Source organism: Pleurodeles waltl, chromosome 2_2 (assembly GCF_031143425.1).
Source record: "Pleurodeles waltl isolate 20211129_DDA chromosome 2_2, aPleWal1.hap1.20221129, whole genome shotgun sequence".
In the NCBI taxonomy this organism is placed as follows: Eukaryota; Metazoa; Chordata; class Amphibia; order Caudata; family Salamandridae; genus Pleurodeles; species Pleurodeles waltl.
The window spans coordinates 1,054,771,044-1,054,785,161 of record NC_090439.1 but is presented as its reverse complement, the minus strand read 5'-3'; positions in this window follow the sequence as shown (position 1 = coordinate 1,054,785,161).

The following is a 14,118-nucleotide window of genomic DNA, read 5'->3' as shown; positions in this document are numbered from 1 at the left end:
TGCCTAACACCTGGGGTACCTTCCTGCACAAAAAACATCCTAAAAAGGTGTTCTTTCTATGTGAGCTACGGAATGCAGCACACATAGAAAGAGGAAACAACAAGGATGCATAAAGCTATTTCTCCTTGTTCCGTCTGCTCTAGGAAGGCAACAGTTTTGAAGATGACAGTTTTGAAAGATTCCCAGGTTTACAGATCCTTGTAAAACTGGGAATGCTTCAAAACCCCTGGGTGTTGCGTGGCAACACCCACTGCAACTGCCATTGAACACCTTACTGACGCAGTGTATGGCAATGCAGCGACCTGTGCAGTGTTCCCTTACACCATATGTACGAGGCCATGCAAAGCCACACAAAGTGACTTGCCTATGCTGATGCTGCCAAGACAAAGAGGAATAGGGTCATCACATGTCCGTGGTCACACATGGACAACAGTTCTGATTAGCAGACATTATTACCATGATGTCAAGTAGGTCCCAGCAATACACTCCACCTAAGTGTCCCATACGTGTCATACCATATGCATGCATGCCATCTGATTCATCAGGAAAATCTAGATCTCACTCAGCTACAGTTGCATGGCCGAAGCTGTGCAATCACTATATGCATTCACCAACTAGGAGACCTCATCATCCTCAAAGCTCTGCTCCATGGAGCAGACCAGGGTCACCTGTTTGCATGCAATTGTAGGCCAATGTAAAGACTGTTCCAACAGATCACACAAAAGCTCATGCACATATCTATGTGTCCCATACATAATGACTCAAAATTAAGAAATGATGCTCCAAATTCAGCCATGTTGATGACATAAGTACAATAGACTGGAGAAGGTGACATGGAAATATCCACACACTGGAAAAATCTCAAAAATGTACACTTCACCACATGATATTTGTCCCAATAGACTCAAGGAGTTAATATCAATGTCGTACGTCTCGGCCTCACATGTGGCATGGAAATGAACACTGTAGACATCATCTGCAAGATGCAGAGGGAGATGTCCCCAAAATACAGCACACAATGAATCAGCAAGCCCCAGGGCAATCACCACTAATATCTGGCACCCCTTACAATGACATACACTGAGGCCCTCATTATGAACATGGTGGCAATCAACGCTCTGCCGGCGGTGGCGATAACTAACACCAACAGCCTGGCACTCTGGACCACAAATAATGAAGCACATGAGAAACAGCCAGCGGGATATCCACACACTGACATTGGAGTGCTGACAACGACGGAAGGGGTCACCTGCTGGCAAACGGAAAGGCCACACCCGCCCATAAAATAATGAAGCACAAGACCGCCATCAGTTCCATGGCGGGAACTACCACCATGCAAAGCGTGGCGAAAACAAACCAAATAAAAGGAAACGCTCACCGTGGGCAAACACAACTTGCCAAAGCAGACACAGAGAGAGAGTTTCAAATAATGCCAGTCCTGCCCCTTGCAATATACCTCCACGACCATGACCGCCGACAAAGACGACGACGATAAGTACCGCAACCTAGTAAACAAGGGAAGAAAGGACACAGTTACACACCCACCCAATCCACCCACCCTACAACGCACTCCCAGCCCCTCACACCATCACAAGCCATACACACCAGAACAAGAGGTACTTACCCGACACAATGCAAAGAAAACCTGCCAAAAGTACACACATGTGCACACCACACCCCCACAATGAAACGATAAACCACGTCTCCACATTGTGCAAACAGCACCACTGGGCACACACACTTTAATAGAACAGTAAAAAGTAATGTCCAAATAAAGCCATTAGCCAGTCCATGAGAAACAGCCTGAAGAGCCCAAATGGCCCGAACACGACTCCCACATTTACACATGAAACTCCACCGTAAAGGGACATCAATGGAGCAGCCAGGCACCTCAGGGAACAGGGGCAGGGGGTGGCAGGGTGGGGACTTATGTCTGGGGGGGCTTGGATGTTGTGTGGGTGTCTGCAGGTCTGGTGAGTGTGCTGCATGTGTCAGTCAATGTCGTTGTGATGAGTGCAGGTGTGGTGTCTGGGGTGCATGACTGGATGTCTGATGTTGTGGTGACTGCAAGAATGGTGCCAGCAGCAGTGACTGAGGTAGCAGTGCTTGTGGGTGTGCATGTTGAGTTGACAGACCGGGAGGCGGGAGAGGTGAACACACTGGGGGAAGTGGATGTTGTCACGTGTGCCTTTGTATGTTGACTGTGTGTATGCCTGTGGTGGGAAGTGTGGTGCTTGTGTTTCTCTGTGTGCTTCTTGTGTGTTGAGGTGTGTGCATGGCTGTCTGAACGTGTGCTTGGGATGGGTGAAGGTAGTGGGGTGCAGGAAGGGGCAGAGGTGGTTGGACCAGGGACACTGGCTGCCATCAAAGAGGAGGCCGGAGCCTGAAAAGATCTCTGTGGGCCAGACATGGCACTGTGAATGCCTTCCAGGTATGCATTGCATTGCTGCATCTAGGATGCTAGCCCCTGGATGGCATTAATGATGTTTGTCTGCCCTACAGAGATGGTCCTCAGGAGGTCAATAGCCTCCTTTTTGAGGGCAGCAAGGCTTACTGGGGCAGGGGATGAAGTGCCTGGGGCGATGGAGACGTCCACCCTTCTGGGTGAGTGGGCACGGGCAACTGGGTGGGGAGCAAATGGGAGGGCAGTGATGGTATGGGGGTGGCAGAAGATGACACAGAATGCGTAGGCCCACTAGGGTCCGCCACCACCAGGGAGCTCCCATTAGAGGAGGTATCAGAGTCACTACCTCCAGTGGTAGTTGTCACCCCCATAGTACTCCCCTTGCCCTTCAACCCACTGGTCATCTTGGGGTCGGTCGACTCTGCCTCCTTGGAACCATGGGCCGCTGCTTCCCCATTCGCTGGTGCCACTGCTCCCTCGCCAGATGATGCTGATGTACACAAACAACACAAGAGCACAGGAGTGGGGAGACAAAACATGAGGGAAATCTGTAAACACCTGAATAGATGTACATACTTGGTGCACACACACTCCCATCTAGCCTACACACCGACACGCAGCACCTACAACAACAGTCATGACTATGACCCTGACTAGTGGCCACTACCCCAGAATATAACACATTTCACACATGACACATGGACCTGATGCACTATTAGACCTGCCCCTAATCATTTCCTTGCCCCTGGGGGGCAGGACTTTGGAAGACACCTGTCAGAGTGCCTGGCACTAGACAGCATACATACTGCAGCACCCAAACACATCCATCAAAGTGGTATGAAACGGTGTGGGTACTCCCTTGTGCCTGCTGTGCTGCCTTCAAGACCCGATCGAAATCTGGATATGCCACCGCCAGAATGCAGCACATTAGGGGGGCCAGGGTCCAACGGACACACCTTCCTTGTTGGGAGGCCTTCCCCAGATGGGCCTCGCAGGTCTACCTGGCCCAGCGCCGCAGGTTCTCCCACAGCTTCCTGCAGTGGGTGATCTCCTGGTTGTAGACTCCCAGGGTCCACAGCTTCCTGGTGATGGCCTGCTAAAGTCCCCTCTTCTGATGGGCGCTGACCTGTCTGGGACACACAGAGAAGAATAACAGAAGTCAGGATATGCCTATTTGATACTGCTGACATGTTGTTCCACTATGGGATGGACACTTCACAGCATCATTTTACCACTTCACTCACAATCTAGCCTGTGCAGGTACATATTGACCACACATGCAAATAGGCATCCGCCACCATCACACACATCCATACAAGGCAACTGCCAACTCACCTGCTCCTCTGGTCGCCCATATAACTTGGCATACAGGGTTAGGACCCCATCCACCAGCTTTTCCAGCTCCTCCGTGGTGAAGGCCGGGGCCCATTCCTCTGTGACTCGTGCCATTGGAGTAGCCAGAGTCAGGACACAGCAGCACACTCAGTGGAGTACTTTCATGCACGGGATCCGGGAGTCAAGTGAAACTGGGGTGATGACATGGCGTACGCTCCGCAGCGGTGTGCACCATCACCGCCAGCGGCGATCACGATAGCCCCAGGTTCCCCATTGACAACCATGTAAACCAATGAATGGGTGCACGGTGGTGAACACCGCCTTCTGCCATGACAACTACCGCCAGCGGAATGAGGTCTCTTCCACTCCTTCATATCTGGATGGCAGGGGGCTGCCATTTTGCCAGCACCAAGTACATATTTCCTGATCAGGGACCCCAGTCAGGGCCTTCAGGTCACAGCCCTTTGTTGCCTGCACATATGAGTGTCTGTTCCTCACATCAGTCCAGAGGTGTCACTGCATACATGTCCCAAAAGTTGTACATCATGCATCACTTGTGTGTGTAACCAACGTATTGTACAGTAGTTATTCATACACAACATGCTTTGCATGTGTATGCATGTCCCTCATGTGTGTTCTTTCCTCCCCATAGGTACAGATCCATGTGGCGAGCGAGGGCCCCATCTGTGTACAGACCCCTTGTTGATTTGGGAACCATGGTGGAACATCACATCATTGTCGCCTATAGACTCAATCATGCAACAATCCGTGACGTATGTGCTTTACTGGATCCTGTACTAAGACCGGCTAATCGGAATCAGCATGCCATCCCTACTGAAGTGCAAGTGCTCTCTTTACTCCATTTCTTGGCTACAGGCTCATTTCAGGTGACAGTGGGCATGGGTGCAGGGTTCTCAGAGCCAATGTTAGCCTCGTCCTGTCCAAATTCCTGAATGCATTTTGTACAACACCTGCAGACATTGTGAAAAATGGATTTCTTAACTTGCCGTGAGGACTCCATTTTGCCCATTTGTTCTGTACTACGAACAGAATTGTATGCCTTCATCACCTGTTTAATTTCACTTGTTGCAGATGTGAAACTTTGTAGATGTGTTAAATGGCCCTATGTTCTTGAAATGTTATTTCTCTGCTTGAACATCCTGTTCTTGTGGTTCAAAGGTGCTACAGGAACTGTTTGCTTGAAGGGGTCTGGAAACTGTGACGCATGTATAGTGTGGTAAAGTGGGGGGGTTGCAATAATAGACATCAAAGGCTAAGGGAAAGGTCAGTTGCTTTGGCCACAAAGTTCCATTTTGATACTCTGTGAAGGTGACCGTCGCAGCCAATAAAATGCTATCTTGAAGCACAATTTGCATCCTTGTATTCTATCTTGTACAAATTCAGCCTCTTACAAGAAGAGACTCATGAATTTATTTCACAAACTTGGTGGGGCATACGGGGACTCATGGAGAGAAATTCGACAGACTAAAAGGCTGTGACAGAAGAAGGAGACCAGAGACCGCGGATTGTGGGGGCCCCTGCTATAAGACAAGTTTCTTGCAACTGCCATCTGACGTCCCCAACTTCCATCCCCTGTAAAGAATGTCTCCCACTGAGACCGAGGAGACATTTGATCTCAAGAATACGAGGATCCGGACCCAACATATTTGGTCAGGCTGTTCTATGTCACTTGTAACTTGTAAACTTGTAAACGTGTATCCTGGTATTGATGTCATATTCATCTTGGTATTTGATCTTGGTATTTGTTTATGACCTTTTCATAGGTGAACTCCGCAATTAGGACCACCATAAGTAATTTCAAGAAATGCATTTCTGAATGTTGTTTTTGTTTCTGCACCCCTCGTCTGGATGAGTCTATACCCGTGCCAGCCGAGGGTAGTCCAGCCTGGATAGTAATGAAAAATATGATACTAGACAACAGACAGAATATAGATTGGTTATTGACCTGCGAGTTACTAACAAGATATTAGTACCACAATACCCAGTTGTACACCAGATGTCACTACACTGTTCACATGATTTTACCCACTGCCAAATTTGTCTCTGTAAAATATTTAAAGTATGTTTTCTTTAGTATATCCATTGTGCTCTAAAAAGGCAATTGGACACTTTAAAATCACCAGAGGGCAATGTTCTTTTACAATACATTGATGAACTTCTCATTGTACCTGACACACCAGAACAATGTGAACAGGCCACATTAGAACTGCTGTCACATTTAGCCACACATGAAAAAAAAGGTCTCCCTATCCAAGTTGCAATATTGTCAACAGTAGATGTTCTATTTAGGGCACCTCCTGTCGAAGGGTGGTAGAAGACTTGACTCACAAAGAACATCAATAATTTGCATATTACTATGCCCACAAACATAGAAAGATGTTTGAGGTTTTATAGGTATTACCTCATATTGCAGACAATGGATACCTAATTTTTTCCTCATGGCAAAACCTTTGGTTGCCCTCACTCTCAAAGATGTACATGTACCAACCACTTGGAATGATGAATGTGAAAGAGCCTTCTGTGAATTGAAAAATGCTTTGTGTAATGTACCACCTCAGATTATCAGAAACCATTTACCCTATTTGCACATGAAAATGAAGGTTGCTGTCTTGCATTATTGACACAATCACACGGAGACAAAAACAGACCATGTGCTTATTTTTCATCCAGTTTAGAGTAAGTAGCACGACCACTGCCACGTTGTCTCAGAACTGTAGCAGTAGTGGCGACAGCAGTAAAACAGAGTGAAGTATATATGCTTGGACATCCATTAACAGTGATGGTACCCCATGCTGTAGATGTCCTACTGAATAAAACACAGATACAACATTTGACAAATGCTAGTTTGACAGGCTATGAACTCACTTTGTTTTCTCTGCATATCTCATTATGGAGATGTAATGTATTGAACCCAGCAACTATGTTACTTTTACTTAATGACGTGTTACCAGAAGAAATACATGACTGTATTATCAGAACAGAACAAGAGACCAAAGGTAGAGTGGACCTCACTGACAGACCATTGGAAGAGTGGGATGGTAAATTGTATGTTGATGGTTCCTACTCTAAAGTATCTGATGGGACCACAATTGCAGCCTAAGCTGTTACTACATGAAGATACTTTACAACTCTACACAGGCCACAGAATTGATAGCCTTGATGCAAGTAGGTGAATTGAGTGATGGTTTAAAGGTTAATGTGTACACTGACAGATAGAATGCTTTTGGTGTAGTACATTCTTTTGGCAGATTGTGAAAAAAGAGGGGGTGTATGACTTCTCATGGAGCACAAATATGTCATGGTGAACTTATTGTAAGGTTGTTAAATGCTTTAACGTTACCTGAGAAATTGGCTGTGGTAAAATGTTCAGTTTACAAGAAAATTGAGAATGATGTAGGAAAAGGAAATGCATTTGCAGACAGGACAGCAAAAAATACTGCACAAACTGAGTACAGTATCATGTATGTGACAAGGACAGTTAGATGGTTACCAGAAGTTGTCATGATGAACCAGACAATATATTGTGTAAAGGATATTCAGGACGCACCTACTCCGGATGAAATAAAGTGAAGGATGTTGAATAGACAAGACAAAGAAAAGGAGATGGATGTCACATTAGCGCTCAAGGAATAGACGATACACTGGATCAATTATGGCATAACAAGAACATACCAAAATATGCACATTCTTATGTACAAAGGTGCATCATATGCCAGACATACAAAGTAGGAAAAGGCACTCTTGTCCATAAAGGAAATTTTGCACCACCAGACTTGCCATTTGAAATCCTGTGAATGTATTTTGTAGAAATAGAACCAGTGAACAAGAAAAGGTATATGCTGGCGGATATATGTACCTCGTGTAGTTAACTGAACAATTGGGTTCTATCCATGAACAGGTCAAGGAGGCACTGCTCAGGAGACTTGAAGGGTCTGGGCACTCCATCAAGTCAGGAGATTGGATCTTTGTACGGAATTTACAAAAGAAAAGGAGCCTTGAGCCCAGGTCGAATGGGCCCCTGCAAGTTCTCCTGACCACCCAGACTGCTGTGAAATGTGATGGGAAGAAGAACTGGATTCATGCATCACAAGTGCCTTTTGCCTTTACCTTATGACTAGTGGGTATTAGACAATTGCCCGGACACCGCGACTGAGCACATTCCATACCAAATTCCTTTTGGGAATGGGGAAGTGATTTTAAATGGTGAAATATTGAAATCAGGACACCAGAATAACACACTGACAAATCTTCTTCTCCTGAACTTTTTTGATTCTGAGATATATGGACATTGGAATATGGTACGGTTGAACTATAAAGACACTTAAAGGAAGACACAGTCCCAGGAGGGACTGCACTCTATGCCGGTGGTCATGACCGCCAACGTCCGGACCAGTACATAAGCTTGACAGTGAGGCTTGGAAGTAAAGGACACTGGGGAATATTATGTCTTTTGTCTGTAAGAGTAAATAGGGAAAATGGCTAGGAATGACAATATTCTAGAGGAGAAAAGGGTAAAGAACAAAGAAAAGACGGGGTATCATAATAATTGCTGCACTGACTTTTATTTGTTTACCCATATTGGTGACGTTTCAATTACTTGAATGGTACACAATGTTCGCCTCACGGCAAAAACGGCGATTTGTGAAAAATGGATTTCTTAACTTGGTGTGAGGTCTCCATTTTGTCCATTGGTTCTGTACTATGAACAAAATTGTATACCTTCATCACCTGTTTAATTTCAATTGTTGCAGATGTGAAACTCTGTAGATGTGTAAAACCGCCCTATGTTCTAGAAATGTTATCTCTGGGTTTGAACATCCTGTTCTTGTGGTTTGAAGGTGCTACAGGAAATGTTTGCTTGAAGGCATCTGAAAATTGTGACGCATGTTTAGTGTGATAAAGTGTGTTTTTGCAATGAAAGACATCAGAGGCTAAGAGAAAGGTCAGTTGCTTTGGCCAAAGAGTTCCATTTTGATACTCCTTGGAGGTGACAGCTGCAGCCAATAAAGTTCTATCTTGAAGCATATTCCGAATCCCTGTTTTCTATTGTGTACAAATTCAGCCTCTTACAAGAACAGACTCATAAATTTATTTCACAACATATGTCAAGTTTCCCTAAAGGGCTGAACTCCCTGCCGTCAAGTCTGAATTCTATGCTTTTGCTAACATTCCCCATGTGATAGCTGCCATCGATGGCACCCACATAGCTCTCATCCCCCCAAGAGTGAATGAACAGGTTACAGGAACAGAAAGAACTTCCACTCAATGAATACAATTGGTGTGTACTGCTGACCAGTAAATTTCACATGTAAATGCCATGTTTCCAGGATCAGTTCATGATTCCTTTGTCCTGGGGATCAGCAGTGTGCCACACATGAAGGAACAACTACAAGGGGACAGAGGATGGCTCATAGGTTAGTGTGTATGACACTGGATCAGTGCATAGCTAACAGCCAGGCTGTATGCAAGTAAAGGCAGTTTGTTACAGTCCTGTTTCGCCCACTTTTGCAGGTGATTTTGGATACCCCAACTTGCAATGGCTCCTGACACCTGTGAGAAATCCCAGGACAGATGCAGAGAGGAATTACAATGAGGCTCATGAAGGTACTAGGAGGGTGAGTGAGCGCACTATAGGTCTCATGAAGGCTATATTTCGTTGCCTCCATCACTCTGGGGGATCCCTGTGCTATGGCCCTGAGAAGGTGTGTAGAATAGTGGTGGCCTGCTGCATGCTGCACAACGTGGCTGTGAGGAAAGCTATCCCCCCTACTAGAGGAGAAGGGTGCTGTACATCCAGACCTGCTACATCTGAGAGGGAATGAGAGTGATGGTGAGGCTGAAGATGGGGAAGATGTCCACACCAGGAACCAGGTGATCCACCTATACTTCCACTGACTATGAGGTACTGTTCACTGATGATGTTGTCTGCACTGCATAATGTTTGTCTGACTCATTTGTTTGGGGATGTGGTGTCTGTAGTCATTGACACTGCTACCTGAAGAATAAGGCGGCATGTGCCATGGAAACAAACATGGTGTACATTTTGGTTCACACCAGACGATGTTGTGCGTGGGGTACCATTCCTGCAATAAAGGTATGAATATGGAATTGACTGGCAAATGCATTCACAATTAAAATTGAATCTTCATAATGACAGGGGACATACAAATTGGTATAAATGTGTTTTATTTGGTGTCACAAATGTATTGGTGCGTTGTATAGTGATAGGGAGTGGGCTCATGGTGGATGTCCATCCTGGGTACATGGGCTCAGCGATTGGTGGCAGTAGGTATTGGTCCATATGTACCTTGCAAGTTGTTAAGTTGCTATTGTCGGGTGGGGATGGTGGCACAGTGGCACACTTGGGAGATAGTTCAGGTCACAGTCACTTCTTTGACGGGGCATTGGTCTTGGCAGGTGTTCCAGTGCCATATCTGGGTCTGAGGGACTGTTTGAGTGTCTGGTGCTGGGCTGCACAGGTAGGGGTGCTGGTCTCTTGTGTGTCCTCTGCCAGTGCCGCCAGTCCAGTTGCTGCTGCTGATGTATAGGGCATGTCTGTGTCCTGAGCAGTGGTTTGGGCTTATAGGTTTGTGGGGGTCTCATGCTGGGTTGGGTAGTGGTGCTGCAGCACCCCTGCAATAGTGGCCACAGTGGCTTTGAGATGTTTCCAGTGCTCCAAGGTCTCTTGATGTTGGGCTATCTGCAGCCTTTGACTCTGTTCCAGGTGGCCAGGATCTGCCCCATCCTGCCTCAGAGATCTCCTCCTGGGCTACAGCATCCATCCCTTGGCCTCTCCCCTGGGCCACTGATGCCCTACCACTGGGCCTAGCCCCCTGTGCTGGTGTCCTCTGCACAGGTCTGGCAGTCCCACTTGCACTGGACCATCATCATCCTGCCTGTTAGTAGGTGGTGACTCTGGCCTCTGTACTTGCGGTCCGCCAGTCTGTGGCCTGGAAACACTGGTCTGGGGTTGTTTGGCCAGAGCTGATGTTGGTGGCTGGGTGGTATGGGTGTCAGTGCTATCCTGGGTGGGGCTGCTGAAGGGTGACAGTCCAGGACTGTGTCATGGGCCAGGGTACTCCTCACTGTCCATACTTCCCTCTCCAGTCTCCTGAGTGGGGCCTCTGTCTCCATGTGGGGCTCTGGCACTCCTTGGCCTTTCCGTCAGGGTGGCATGGGTGGTGGTGCTTGTGGGGGGAAATAGACATGTATGTTACAAGTCCTAATTCAAATGAGGATGCACAGCTCTGCCCTATTTTGTGCTGTTTATTCCCCTGTTGGGCCATGCAGGGACCTATTGAGGGGTTGTCCTTACATTTTGCATGCAATGTGGAGGTGCATTGTGGGTGCAGTAGTGCCATTGTGATTCCTTGCAGGGGTAGGTGGCTGTGCACAGGGGGAGGGATGTGGGCCTGTTAGTGGGTTTGTGGGTATGCAGGGTGACTGGATGTAGTGATTGTGGCCTGGGGGTAGGGGTCCTGGTGGTAGTTGGAGGGTTGGGGTGGCACATGCATTACAGGTGCGATGAATATAAAGTCATTGTAAATGACTTACCTGAGTCCAGTCCTCCAATGAGTCCAGTGAGCCCCCCAGGGTGCAGGATAGCCAGTACCTTCTCCTCCCAGTCGGAGTATTTGGGGGGGTGTCGGTGGGGTTCCTCCACCAGTCTTCTGGACCGCAATGTTGTGCATGGATGCCATAGACCTCACCTTCCCATGCATGTCCTTCCATCTCTTGCGGATGTCCTCCCTTGTGCGTGGATGGTTTCCCAATGCGTTCACCTTGTATACTATAGTCTGCCATAACTCCATCTTCCTGTCGAGGGAATGTGTCAGCCAATAAACTATGGTGGCACACTCCAGTATGTGGCACAACAATAAATGTACCCTGATTGTAATTGGCTATTCCAACACAGGTTGCCAGAGACATATAAGTGAGGGAATACAGACATCATCCCATTAACACAGGCAGACCATGCATGAAACTGCAGCTTACAAATGTTTTCTAATTTTAAGGGGGACATATGCTGACATGTAGGCACAAGGAATGTTAGCAAAAGAGATGGCACATGATCATGTCAATTGACATTCCACACTTACCAAGAGATCTTTTGCTACACACAAAGAAAATAGTAAGCCCTGTCACATGTATGTCACAGACTGCAGTGAGGCAACAGCAACCACCATACACTGAGAAAACAAGCTTCTGGGTGGAAGATGCCAACATACCCATTTACGTAGATACATGGCTGAGGACAGTGAACCACCACCTACTTACCTGTGGCCTGGAACACTGAGGTGTGGCAGTCTGTTTCATAGAACATACACACACTACAACAAACACTTTATGTGACTGATAACTGTACACAGCCATACGTGGTCCTTTCAGAGCAAGTGGTGGATGGATTCTGGTCATTTTTCTCCTGGATCCCTGGTCCAATAGGCAAGGCACATCAGTACAAAACACATGACATGCCAACACAAAAAATCTCTCTTCTAGTGTGTGACACATGTTGTATCCATAATTGTTAGGGGACGCAGTCAGACCCTCACCCAATAACTTGCCGATTGGACAGGCAGGAATATGCCCTATGATCACTCTCTTGTGGCTGCTGTGATGCTCTCAAACACCCATCAAGTTCTGCATAGTCCACTGCCAGAATGTGGGCCATTAGAGGGGTCATGGTTCGACAGGCACCCTGCCCACATTGGGAGTACAGCCCCAGCTGGACCTCGGTGATATCATGGGCCTGGCATCTCAGGTCCTACCATCTCTTTCTGCAGTGGGTGTTCCACCCGATGTGGATTCCAAAGATCTGCACCTTCTTGGAGATGCCTCTCCATATGCCTTTCTTTTGATAAGCGTTGACCTGCATGGGTGCAAAAGACAAATCAAGAGATCATGATAATAAGTTTCATCTCAAATGGTTCAGTTACATAAATGTCAGTTACATCAAGCTAGAATGTTCCCATTTTGTCAATACTCCCCAAGTGTCAAACTTACAAGCCAATGCGTACAGGGACATGTCTACAGACATGCATTTACCAATCTGCAGACCAACCCACCACCCTGGGCATGCCCTACAATGACTAGGCAGGCTTTCTAACATCTTGTGTGATGTGCTGTAGCAACCTGACTGAGATGTGAGCCACTATTAGACACATCATACCTCTGTGGCTTCAGAAAGATAGACTCATTAGGCATGAATAGACTAACACATTGACACTCTGTGAGAATGACTCTCGGCATACAGTCCCTACAGGCTATTGTCTGAGTACAAACCCAAACACCATGCATGGGTAACAAAGAAGAGACTGGCATGGTGGGTACAGAAAATGTCTACCTTGTCCATGTGTGGAAATTTGCTATAGCAAATACATATAGTTATGTGGTATTTATCTGTCTTACAGAAAATGCTTTTAGACATATGTGTCCACACAGGGATGGCATCCAACAAAGAAAGGCATTTATTGACCAGTTTCTACTATGTGACCAAGCTAATGAGTCACATATCATGGTCTCCCAGAAATCAACAGTCTGCACTGTGGAAATGCCTGTTATGCAATGAGCCTGCACAGGACAAATATGACTTGTATGAAGCTGATAGCAGGGCTGTGGGAGCAAGGGGCTCGTCAGGAGTCGGAGACACACATTGACAATGATGCCAACTGCACATCTGTCACAGATCAGTAACCAACCCTGTACCCATTCCCAATCTGATCAATAGAAAGATGCATTCTGGGCAGGTTTTTACAACAAAGCATCATATTAGCCACATGACAGGGTCTGCTTGGGTACAGGGGTATAGGGGGTGGGCACAGTGGCACAGTTGCATAGCCACAGTGACTCCACCCCAGCGTAGACTAGGACCCATACTGGTAAATACATGTGACAGGCCCTGGCCTCTGCAGACTGAGAGACTGAACCTACATGGCACTCCATTCCAAACATTTACATGCATGACAGTCCATTATGTAGCCAACAGCAAATTGGCATGTGGTGTGTTGCAACATGGAGGGCAGAGAGAGTGATGCCATGCCTTACAAACAACAGTCTAGCAAGGGCAGATGTGTGAAGAAATCTCTGTGGCAGCATACATATAGCTCTCATTACTCACAACTGACACAAAGAAGGTGCATACTTAGCTCATGCTGTCATGCTCATACAAGTTGCCTCACATATACAACATTCATGAGGAAAGAGATGTCAGTGGATGGCTGTAATATCACCTCACCTAGTTATGTACATCCAACACAAGGTGGATCAGGGAACACAATAAACATACACACCACAATGTGAATGAACTCAATATGTGGCTCTGGCCACCAATACAGGCACATTGACTCTTCCATTAACGC